Below are 13,102 nucleotides of genomic sequence, written 5' to 3' on the forward strand. Positions count from 1 at the left end.
CACACGGGCACTCGCATTTCCATTCAACAGCTCCCGCCTCTCCTTTCCCTGGTGGCTTTAAGGACTTCGGTGATGCTTGAGGCTTCGTCATCGCCCGTCTACGCGTTTGGGAGCTCAAATGCCGGTGGTGGTAGAGTCTCCCTCTCGGGTCTCCCTTCAATAATCATTAAACCCCTACCTGTCTGCGATGAGCTGTGGCGTGATTAATGGACATAACTCATCTGTAGAGCTCAACTGAGAGTCGTTGAGACAATCAGCCCAATAGTTTTATCTTTGAGATGCGATTGTGTTGATACGCTACACTCTTACAACGTGTATTATAATTGTCACACGAACTAGCGATAATAATTATTATGAAATTGGCAAGATTCATAGTTCATAGTTCATTTATTTGGTATAGCCCTGTGAGCCATTCGGCTCTTGAATCGGGTGCAACCGCAACAAACAAAAAACATGAACAAGAAAACATCTTAAAGTGATTATGTGACTGTGCAAACAGAAAATACAGGAAAAAAATATCAAAATATTCCTGAAATAGCACCGTACACCAACGCTGTGTGCAAAAATCCCAGTGGGATGCAAGTCAAATAACAACAACAACCACAAGACAACTAAGATTAAGGCCATCAGTCTAACTCCGTACTACAATAAACAAAAACATGGCCAAAACAAAAAAAAAACGTTTCGAAATCACCAAAATAAAAGCCATAAATCCAATGTAACAGTGATCATAGGGACTGTGACCGAATTTTTAACAATAAACTACATAAATAAATTATAACACCAAAATCTAGAGCGATATTTTAGGCCACTGAATAGCAGTGGCAGCTAGGGTTGTACAACTCCTCTAGAGCAGTTTTGAGTGAAGATCTCATAGGTAGTGATTCAAGTTGCAGTTTATTGGCAACAGCATTCCAGACCCTGGGGGCATCAATAGCAAAGACCCTTCCTCCAGTTTTTGTACGGCAATAGGGAATGTGAAGCTGGTAAATGAGCGAAGACCTGAGGTCAAATTTGTTCTTTGAAACAGAGAGGAGATCCAGTAGGTAGTCTGCGGAATTTTTTGTAAGTACATCGTGAATAAATAAGATCTGGTGCACAAGCCCTCGAACATTAAGAGATGTTAAGTTTGACCCAATGTAGAGATCAGTGGTGAGTCCTATATGGGCAGTTCAATGCAAATCTTAAGGCCGAGTGATAGATGGAATCAAGCTTCTTCAGTACAGTACTTGGGGCTGATTTATACACGATGTCACAGTAGTCAAGTAGAGGCAGTATGGTAGCTTTTATCAATTCCAAACGGAACATTGGGGGGAAGCAGTGCTTGTGTCGATACAGAAAACCAATTTTTATTTTTGTCTTTTTACCAATATAATCAATGTGATCTTCAAAACTAAGTTTTGAATCCAGGATGACCCCAAGATACTTATAGATCTTGACTTGCTCTATTTGATAATTATTCAAGGAATGTAATTGGGGAAAAATAACTTCCTGCTTTAGTCCCGGAGAGAAGCATAGCACCTTGGTTTTGGAGGTATTCAGGACTAGTTTAAGAGAAACTAGCTGATGCTGTAGTTTGTTGAAATCACCCTGGAGCTTAGCAATCACGTCATCCGGAGAGCGGCCAGCAGTAATCAGTATCGTGTCATCTGCAAAAAGATTTACCCTGGAATGATCCAGTTCAGTGCCCAAGTCATTGACATAAAGAGAGAACAAGAGGGGGCCGAGGATGGAACCCTGTGGAACCCCTTTTGTTATCTTAACACTGTTTAACCTCCAACCATCTGTGAATACAGTTTGGGTGCGAGAAAATAGGTATTTTTTTAACCATTGTGCTGTGTTCTCGGAAAAACCGAGGCAACTTAGTTTACTAAGCAGGGTGTTGTGGTCAACTGTATCAAAAGCTTTGGACAGGTCAAGAAAAAGACAGGCACAGTACTGCTTATTATCAAGGCAATTGTAAATTTGATTCAAAGAGTCTAATGCAGCAGATGTGGTGCTGTATTTTTTCCGGAACCCAGATTGTTTTAGATGTAGTAGATTGTTGGTGGACAGGAAACTGCTAATTTGGTAGTTCAATAATTTTTCAAAAATTTTCATCAATGGGGACAAAATTGAGATAGGTCGGTAGTTATTGGGATCATCTTTAGGGCCCCCTTTGTGAAGTGGACGGACATAGGAATGTTTCCATTCTAGAGGAACTGATGCTTCTTTGATGGACAGGTTGAAAATATGGGCTATAGGTTTGTATATTAGGTGACCAACAGTTAGTAGAGCAAAGACGGGAAAACTATCTGCTCCGGTAGAGGAGGACCCTTTGAGGTAGGACAGTTGTTTCAGAACATTACTTTCATGGATTGGTTGGAAACTAAATTCGTTTAATGTTTGGACAGGGGTGTAGGAATTTGCAGGAGCAGGGGTGACTCCCAATACATTATCAAAAAGATTACCAGCTTCAGAAAAATGAAGGTTAAAATTGTCAACTATTTTTTTGGGATCTGAAAAATATTCCCCATTTCGGTGAAGCTCAACGGGCAGATTTTCTGTTTTGGATGCCTTTTCGATAGATTTGATTGTTTTCCAAAAAATCCTGGCATTTCCATGTGATTCCAGGAGAGTGGAGGAAAAATAGACATTTTTTGCATGCCGTACTTTTTTACGCATCTATTCCTTAAAATCCTGTATTCTAGCCAGTCATTTACCAAATTACTTTTCTGAGCACATGTCCAAGCCTGGTCCCTAGTTTTCATGAGCTTTGTAATCAAAGGATCATACCATGGTGGGCGGTTGCCTTTAGTTTTAAATCTAACCAACGGAGCATGTTTGTTAAGAATTTGGAGAAACGTGTACCTGAAAGTCTCCCAAGCCGTAGTCAGCTTGGGGATATCACAGACCTTATCAATATCCGAGTGAAGCACATCATTTGTAAATGCCTGAGTGCTGAAGTGCCTCAAAGAGTGCTTCTCAACAAATTTAGGGGGGGCTTTTGGTCTGGCTGATGATCTCACACTAAAAATGAAGGAGTGATCACTAAGGTTATTACCCAGAACACCAGTCAGTGCGAAATTGTGAGGGGCATTTGTCAATAGGACGTCAAGCAGAGTTGACTCTCCCGGATTTTTTAGGTTGGGTCTTGTGGGGACATTTATTAATTGAAAAAAGTTAAATTCATCTGTAAAATTTGTGGCCACGGCCGGCGGGTTTAGCCAATTCCAATTTAGATCACCCACTAAAATTATTTCACTTTTAGGGAGGCCCCCAAAAAGCTCTCTCAGTGCCGATGCAGCTTCAACATCCTTCCCACAAGGCGGTCTATAGCAGCACACTACCAATATCTGTTGATTATTTGTGAGAGTTATTCTGAGAGCCAGACCATCAAAGCAAAATGTTTTAAACAAGGAGTGAGCTGGTGGACATGCAATAGTGTTACGAACATAGATGGCAATTCCACCTCCTTTAGATCCTCGGTCAAGCCGAAAAAGGTTGTAGTTTTCAATCGTAATCTGCAAGTCATTGACGGCAGGAGTGAGAAATGTTTCTGTTAGGCAAAAAATGTCCGGGTCAAGATTTGCCACTTCTAGTTTTAGTTGACTTAATTTAATCACAAGCCCTCTGATGTTGACATGTAGAACACCAACACCTTTCCTGCCAGAAAAATCTACAGAATTATACGAGCTCTTTTCATTTGGGCCAGGATGAAGCTCAATACCACCCAGGAATAAGAAAAGTAGAATTAACAGTTTGCATAAGTATTTTCTGTGAAAGGATGAAGAGCGGCGAACCTTGGACGATTAGCAGCAGCTCGCAGATGGTGTTATTTTTAAGAGCAGAATGAAGTTTGGAAGGAGTGCTGGTGAAGTAATGGGACAAAGATAGGGTTTAAAAGGATACAATGATGGAGTGTAGAAGTGTCTATGAGCTGTTTCATTTGCAGGTGTAGTGGCAAATCGAGCAACAAGTATTGACGCAAAATAACGAGGGTAGCCGTTTGTAGAGTTGAGTGTGGCATTAGGTATGGCCGGGAGGGACAGCAGTAGGATACACAGCAGGAGAATTGCCATCTCTAAAATATCCGGGGTATACACAGATTTACACACAAGTGGAAATAGAAAAATATATATACTTGTAGGCCGAGGGTGAGAAAAACGTCTTGCCGCACTCGTCACACATGCACGGCTTCTCGCCCATGTGCTCCAGTGGGGAGGAAAGAAAGCATCTGACACTGAATGCAGATATTTCAACTGTCTACATACTTCTACAGAGGCATCAGCACTGAGCCCTCTAGGGAGCGGGGTACTAGTCTCAGATAGCGTGGTAGCACCACTGATTATATATATCGAAAGGGAGCGATGACCCCGGGTTCAGTTTGACACCCTAATTTGCAAGTGGTCAATGACATAGCTGAGGGAGGCAGAGACTTGCTGAGCCACGGGGCATACATTTACAATGAGGAAGCTGATATTCTCTGCGGCTTAACGTTCACAGTCGCGATTTCGTGAGTTAATGTTCAAAGCAGCGTAATTCCGTCATCATAATTTTTTGCCATGAACAACATCAATCACGTCATCATCATTAACATTGAGTCATCAAACATCAACAACAGCGCCATCGCCATCATTAATTGCATTACCACCATTGCCACCATCATCATAATCATGATGAACATTAGCATCATTCCTCAACATCACCCACCAGCATCGTTACCAACAGATGATGGAATCCCGACGCCACGTTGGTTGTGGGAGCTGTTTCGACCATACCTGACCACCATGCTGGGTCAGTGTTCGCGACGAGTAGGGTGGAGGGGTGGGGAGGGGTGGGGATGGGTGGCGCAGTGGTTGGCGCATTTCGCTACGAACCCGAATACCCGAGTTCGATTCCCCGCTCACGGCCAACATCGGCGACGCCTATCTGAACCGGTCCTGGGCCTCCCCTAGGTCGACTTAGCCTCACATGAGTATCTGGTGCGGTGCGTAAAAACATCGCCACTAGGGAGACAAAGGAGGCTGGGTGTGGTGCTGCTCACCCACCCTCTCGTGTGCTGTTCTGGCCTTCATAGGTGCTCGCTAACATCCCCTGCCCCACCAGTTTGTTCAGGCTATACGGGGTATCTGTTTGAAAGGGTCGGGAGCGGCGGTACAGCGGTTAGCCCGTTGAGCTATGAACCCGGCCACCCGAGTTCAATTCCTGCTCACGGCCAGCACCAATGACGATCACCAGAACCGGTTCTGGGCCTCAAATGAGTACCTGGTGTCGTGTGTAGCAAACATCGCCACGAGAGAGACAAATGCGGCCGGGCATTGTGATATCTACCCACCTCCTCGTGTGCCGTGCAAGACTTCTCAGGTGCTATTCTCTAACAGCAATTACCCCAACAGGTCTATTTAGGCTACACGGGGGACCTCTATCTTTAGAGGGGTGGGAGGAGGGGCGGCGGGAGGGTGGGGGAATTAGTTCTGAATCCTCTTGCCGTTTGATGTTCGCCGTGGTTGGGAATCTATGTGGGGGGGCCGGGGTTCAGAAATAGAATAAGAAGTTGATTAGCCAAGTCAATAACACATTGAACTCTACAGCTCGTTACCAACGGTGACTCGGCCAGCAGACAAACACGCAGCAAGTGTTACAAATCAATAAGCAAACAAATCAAGAAGTAAACAACATATATACATCACTAACATCAAAACACCAGCAGTTTCCTAAAGTAGTCTCATGGCACTTTGACACTTCCGTGTAATGCATGTTACCTGTCACGATGACGCTGTGAGCTCAGTGAATCCCCACATCCAAAAACGACCGAGAGATCAGGAAGTTGATTGTGTCGCCATGGTCATCATTGATAGCACGATCAAATATAGCTTTCATGTTGAATATGTTTGAACTCGAGGTGGTCGGGTTCAGCAGAGGTCAAGGTGTTGCACCGCTCAGATCCTGGGTTCGAATCGAAAGAGCCACTTGTGATGAAGCTGAGTTCTGAAGTGTAAGGACTCGAGAGTTTTAGCCTAGTCGCTAATGACTCTACGAAACAATCGGACCCATTAATAAACGTTCTTGGGTTAGATCGCGTAATTTATAAATGTGTCGTAACCATCTTACTCTGATGTTACATCCCGTCTGACCAATATAGCATCTGCCACATAAAAGAACATCAAAGAAATGTAAAATTATCTCAAACACAACTGTCGGCAGTGGCAGAACATGCTTGTCAACAAGGACACTCAATTGATTTTGATAACGTTGAAGTGTTGTGTAAAACTAATTATTACTGGCCAAAACTAATTAGAGAATCCATTGAAATTGAGATAAATACTTTAATCGCTATGACAGCTACAGGCTTAGTGCGGCCTGGAAGCGTATTGTTAAAAAAAATAGATTCCAATTCCAATTCCTTATAGGGGAATGAAATACTAATTAATAACAATTGAATGATTACCAATCTAATATATAATTACAATACCCTCCCCCTCTCCGCCTCAAATCACTGCACCAGATTAGGTTATATGATGACGTCACCGTGCTGCTCTATTTAAGACCGGGAGTGGAGGGCTTCACTATTCTGGCAAATTGTCCGATGATGCTGGATGTAATTACCAGCGAAACGTCGTACTCAAAACTTGTAAATGATGTTGAATCACTCTTCAACACACCGGTGGGCTAAAGAAGATAACTATTTGTCTTCTGTGAACGTGACACATTTTCTACTGTTTGGCCGTGTCGGGTGGTGGAGGGTTACGACACATTTATAAATAACGCGATCTCACCCAAAAACGTTTATTATGTTTATTATTAATAATATAGGTCACGAAAGCCTACGTGTTAAACGGACCCATTAAGTTTACTTCTCGACTTAATTTTTCAAAATTTCTGTTGTATAGGAATACAAAAAACCAACGTGGTTTTGATTATTTTACAAATGTTACTTTCTGTGGCAGGGGAAAATGAAAGAATTTCCCCCAAATGCGTTGACCTTTAGGCGTTCTCTGGTCTAACAATGGTGAAACAATGCCATAAAGAAGGATCTCTGCTGTAGGCAAATCAGTTTTAAAGACAATGCATATATTATCAAAGCAAGTTTCTTTTGCCACAAGTACGTGTGGTTAATGCACACCGCCTGTTTTTTTGCCAGAAAGGGTAAAACCGATTCGTATTGTTTCATCAGTGTCTTTAGTATTACTATGTTGGTAGTGGTGCGCAAGCACAAACAACAACAAACCAATCGGATTGGTCAATAACGCTTCCTTAAAATGAAACAGACAATAGCTGACGTTTTGGCCATATAAGTGGATGAGAGTTGCAGTCAGTAGTTTAAAATCATCCCACGGCATTGAGCAGGGTTTGTACGTGGTGACGTCATCACACCTCCCCCCCATCCCCCAACCATCCACCAACCATCCACCAATACACGATAATATGAAGACAAATGTTTTGCTGGTTAGCTGACTGGAGGAAGGGTGACGTCGACAGGACGCGCAGGCTGCTAGTTACATTATAAAGCAAAAAGTGTTTACGATTAATAGTCTTTACATAAAGCACTGAGTGATGGATTTCTGGCTTCAAATCTAATTTCAATCGTGAGAGGAAATCCACAAAACTCGTCTTGATCACGGAATTTGTATTGTTCCCTTCAACACGAACACGACCGCGCGTTGGGCAGGGCATCAACACTCATTAATGACATCCACCCTTTTCTTCACCCCGAGCCCCCAGCCTGTCTCACACCTGTTTATAAACTCTCTCTTCCTCTCCTCTCTCTTCCTGCCAATGTATTCTTTGCATTTTAGCCCAAATAATGCATTGGTGGCATCCTTTAACATTTGCCACCAATTTGCAGAGGCGAAATGTTATCTCCCTCGCCTTGTGTGCAGGAGTTCGTAGGTTCGATTCCGACTCGGATGCCTGTATATTTGGAGTTTACATGTCTCTCTCCTCTTGGTCAGGTAGATGGGGTTTCCCTACACATTTCTAAATGTGCGTTTAGAGTATTTGGCTGCTATAAATTTCAAAATGATAAGCCACTTCATGGGGCTATCATTTGCTGCCAGGTCGCTTCTGAAAAAAAAAACTATATAGCTGAGTGGTCTTTATCTGTAAAAATGAAGAAAAGTTTATTTAATGGTTTAAAATCCCACATCCCCTTGTCACGCCTTCTTGCCCGTACCTTTCTTGAACAATTTCTCTGAGCATGGTATTTCGCTCTTTACGTGACCTCCACGTTCAATCGCGGCTGAGTCCCGGCACGGCCCCGACCGCAGGATTAGAATGAGCGCAATGCACTTAGTGATGATCGCCTGGGCTTCATGATCATTTCAAAAGCATTAGAGATGCTCTCAAGGAGTGTACGGACCAAACCTATGATATGGGATTGGCTAATGCTTTCGGTTCCTGAACATTTCAAGCAAGTTTTATCTTTGCCCTTGGTATCTAATGTAACTGTCTTAAATACAACAAAATGTGCATTCTGATATGCAGTAAACTATGTATTAACTTAAAATGAGTAAACGCTCTGTATAGCATTTAACAATACAAATATATTTTGAGTGTGGTATTGAGGTGTTCATTCACTGTTGGTACCGTTGGCTGTGACCATTCTGTGGGTCGTGATTGATACGAGTTCACGACAGCCAGTTCGCTGATCTTGATGGTGATAGTTCAGGAAAGCGGGGATGTCCAGCACTTGAATGGTGTCTCTGATGTCTTCTGTAACAAAGAATGCCAGTCAGCGTTTCGGGGTTTGTGGCTCACTGTCACAAGGTAGTATCCACGAATCTTCCAGCAGGAGCCTTGACTTCTCAAGTGCACCATCATGCAGCGCCAGGACATGATGTCTTCTGTCCTCAAAACATTCACAAGATAGTCGCATTTGATGCTTCACAATCCGTCCACGTTGAGCTGCACGATTCACGGCGATGGACTAATCGGAAGGCTGCCGTGTCCTTCAGGGGTGGTCCATTTGCTTTGCTGCCATCGGTTTATTCGCCAGGAAAGACCGTATAAAGGTCATCGGCTGATGTGTGAAGGTAACACGTGTTGCATCTTCTCTAATTACATGTGTAATCAGATAGTGCCATCTACTGGTTAGTAAAGGGAAGCACGGGTACAGGCACCACTATAAACATTATCCAATTCCAAAAGAGAGAGGTATTTGGGCCAAAGGTGAAGGGTGGGGCTGACCGAGAAACTCCGAGAACTGGCTAGAAAGTTACACGAGAGAGCATGGCCGGGGGCGGAGATTAGCCGCGCCTGCAGTAATATAAGCGGAGGCGGACTCGTGGTCCGTGTGTGGAGTCTTGGGTCCGGACTGCGTCGCTGCTCGCCGTCATCTCTCTCCGTCATCCGGCCACGCGGAGCTCCACCGCCCTCACCAGCACGCCATCAGTCAGCGGCGAGGCCGGGAGTGGACGGGCGGGACCCGCCGGGAGATCACCCGTGTGTGTCGTCTGTGAGGCGTTAATATCTACGTGTGTACTCGGGAGAAGAGAAGATAACGTTGGCCTGTGTTGTGCCCATGTGTGAAATAAAGAAGAGTACCCTCTAAACGACGTGTCGCAGAAGTCGCTCATTACACATGGAAGGATGTCGGACATACTACCATTGCCGTTGCTTCACATGAAGCTGTGTACTGCGGAACACACATAAAGGTGGCCTCTTAACATAGTTGGCAGTGTTTGTGTGACTCGAAATCTCATCTAAGTGGTTCTCGTTTGATCAATCGTAGAAAAATGAAACTACTCCCAATCTGGAAATTAAAACGTTATGATTTTGAGCTATGTGATATTCTAAACGCAAACCTGCCTTACCAGGTTAAAGCACACTATAAATAAAATAGAGATCAATTACTTGGTTGTCTTGGCTATGATCAATCTGGCATTAAACTGCTTCAGATAGCACGCATTCATTATAACTGGACCAAATCACAGTAAACAGTAATAGGTATTCTGTAGACCAGGGCCTGATATATTTACGTATTAATGTATTAGCACATTACTTTTAATCACATTTGTATCTCTGTATTGCCAAAAACAAACAACAAAGCACAATCTGTAAAATATTACATTTCAGATTTTTAGGACCACGACGTAAAAAAATACATGATTGCAGAAAACATCGAAATGATACAATTTCAAATCAAGATTGATACAATTTGAAAGATAATGTACAGATTTGTAGAGGTGGATGTAGAACAGCGCTGCTCTATGAACCCGATAATCTCAGAACTATTTTGGTTACGGCCAACATCACTGTTTTGAGCCAGCTGGCCAGGATTGGAAAGAAAAAAAACCTAGCCCACTTAACACCCAGGAAACTGAAAAGCCGCACAGACCAAGATTTCGTGATGTAACATTGACATTAACATTTAAGACTCACAGTAAAACAACAAGCAACATTAAAATATTGATTAAATTCATAATAATAAAAAATTCTTAAAATATCACAAATGGTCCTCAAACTATTCGGGACACTTATTCCAGTGCCCAGCCAGGCTGCTTTTGATATTTAATTTAAAACACCGCAAGCACCAACTTAAAAGCTGTGAGTTGAACGCCAATGTTTCTAGACAACTATGTTTATTTTACCATGCAAGGTCCACTCAGCCGTATTGTTCCCTTTCAGAAGCGACCTGGCCATATAGCTCAACGAAGTGGCTTATCACGAAAATTGATGGCAGCCAAATACTTTATTACCTTTCAGATGATGAATGTTTTGATCAAATAAAACCTGGTATATAAACAGGGTGGTGTTCCCTTAAATCAGTCATCCCCACCTCCGATTAGCACGGTTTATTACGTAACACACATACATACAAATTTATCAACCCGCACTGACGAGGGTGATCATGTACGGTTAAACAAACCCCACGATCGACAAGCCATGGAAAAACATTCATCCAGCAATAGATTAAACGAGAGCTGTCAATGATTATATATGTAAACAAAAATCGTATGGAAATTTTAAAGTAACTTCAGCATATATAGTCATCAGGGGGAGAGACTCCGCAGATAACATAAGGACCCTCGTCAATGCGGTTGATGTCACCTGTTGTATATTTTCGGTCTTGAAATATAAAAATTATAACGAAAAAATGAAAATAAAAAACGTGTAATTATCCAACAACGTATGTAATTATGCAAATAACTTTATGCTAATTAGGAAGGTGTAATTGTGTTAAGTTATGCAAGTGTATGTAAGTATGCTAATGTATGCAATTATGATAATTAGGCCCTGCCTCGTTGTATAGGGTTGTATTATCAATCGGGATAATACACTGAATTGTATGAAGTTATGCAAGTGTGATGTAAGTATGCTGATTAAGCTCGGCTTCGTTGTGGGAGCTGGCATTCAATGTAGAATAAAACTTTCAGCGATACTTTGTCTGTCAGCGCCGAACTCGTAATCGGTGACACATCGCTACTCTGCAAGCCTCGCCATCCTGTGTCGATTGCGGGGCCCACCCCCGGAGCTTGCTGCAGCAAGACTCAATTTCCGTTGACTTCGTAGACTCGTGGCTTCTGCCGATGCAGCTCCCTATCGGGGGAAGATTCCCGGAGCCTGCCACTTGCAGAACTGAATTGTGTGTGTTGTGTCCCTGCTTATATCTAAAATTCTCTCCCCTTGGCTTGCCTTCTCACAAATGACCGGAATTCCTTTGATTTCACTCTCAGCTTGTGGGAGCAGTTGTTTGTCCGGTGTACGTTGTGTGTGTGTGTTCTGATTTATTAAGCAATCTGTTAAGTCTCATCAAGGCCTGGTTCCTGTCCCCCTCCTCAAGCCATCTCGCCAACTGTGGAAACAGATGCTTTCAATTGTCCCTAAGTGTGTTTTTCTAGTTTTCCAACTTCTGCAATGATTAATCTGGAAGGAGGGAGGGGTTCCTTTTGCCCGGTTGCGTTCTCCCCCCTCTTCCCTCGCCGTTGGAGGTGTTACATTTTCTTGTCTCTCACAAAGAGGGGCGCCGTCTCTTGAAGTGTGACCTCCCGTTACCATGTGTTCTGTTCACTCTTGTGGGTTGTGAGTTGAGAGAAAAAGAAACATTATTTTCCACCCCTTATCTTAGTGTGTATCCCTTTTTGCGGTGTTGACTCTTTAAGTGACTCAAGGTATATTTTGAGCAGTGTTTACAGTACGCCTGGTTTAGAATTTCTTCGTGGTGTTTGATATCTCAAGGGGAGCACCCTCCCTGCATGTGTGATTTATTGCTACCACGTCCTTCTGGAAGACAAAGGTGGATGGGAGGCTCTGATTCTATGGAATACATATTATCTTGGTCGTGTGTGATTGACCTGTTTCGCATTGTATTTCTTCTGGATGACCCTCGGTCTAATACTTTATAATTATTAATTGGTTTATGTTTAACCAAGATTTGTGATCTACCATAGTTGTTACCTCAGGTATTCGTATGGTTTTATTAAGCTTTGTTCTTTGTCCATGTCACCAGGGATCTGTGCTTCTTATTCCCGAGTCATATTTTAATATCCTGAGGTTGGAGATATAACTAAGTTTTGACTTAAGCTTTCGTGATTGCCAGAACTCATATTCCTTGGTTCTTTAGGTAAAGTCACATAGATAGAAAGATACAATAAAAAAACAATATATATGGTGAATAAGATTAAAATAAGGTAAGTAATAAATAAAAGTCACTATTCTCGACCTTTGTCTGGTTCGTAATCTGGGTGAGTGTGTTGGTAGTCTAGGATGTAGACTTATTCTTGTCGCGAAGTTTCGAACTTTACCGTTAACTAAAATAAACTACTAAAAAAGTTGTCTTCGGTTCTCGCCGCCCGGGAAGAATTGTGGCGCCTATTGTTTGTACGTGCTTTGTGGCGGTCTTTGAAGCCGTGTAGAGATTTCCCCAGAATCTCATTAGCAACCCCCCCCTCTCCCCCTTTTGCACCGGTTTTTATTTATTTATTACATTTTATGGCTACTTCCTTGCCTGGTGTAGCTTGTGGGAGGCAGCTGCTGTTTGAGGGGAGGGTGTTTGTGTCGCCCCCTTTTTGCCCCAAGCGACACCCCGATTTATTATTATTAAAAAACAAATATTGGCAGAATTATTCTTAATATCAATATTTGGAAAAAAAGGCCTATATATACAACACACCACAAAATA

The sequence above is a fragment of the Petromyzon marinus genome, unplaced genomic scaffold (genome assembly GCF_048934315.1).
Source record: "Petromyzon marinus isolate PM22_M1 ecotype Great Lakes invasive population unplaced genomic scaffold, UKy_Petmar_22M1.pri1.0 PM_Scaffold_75, whole genome shotgun sequence".
NCBI classification, from domain to species: Eukaryota; Metazoa; Chordata; class Hyperoartia; order Petromyzontiformes; family Petromyzontidae; genus Petromyzon; species Petromyzon marinus.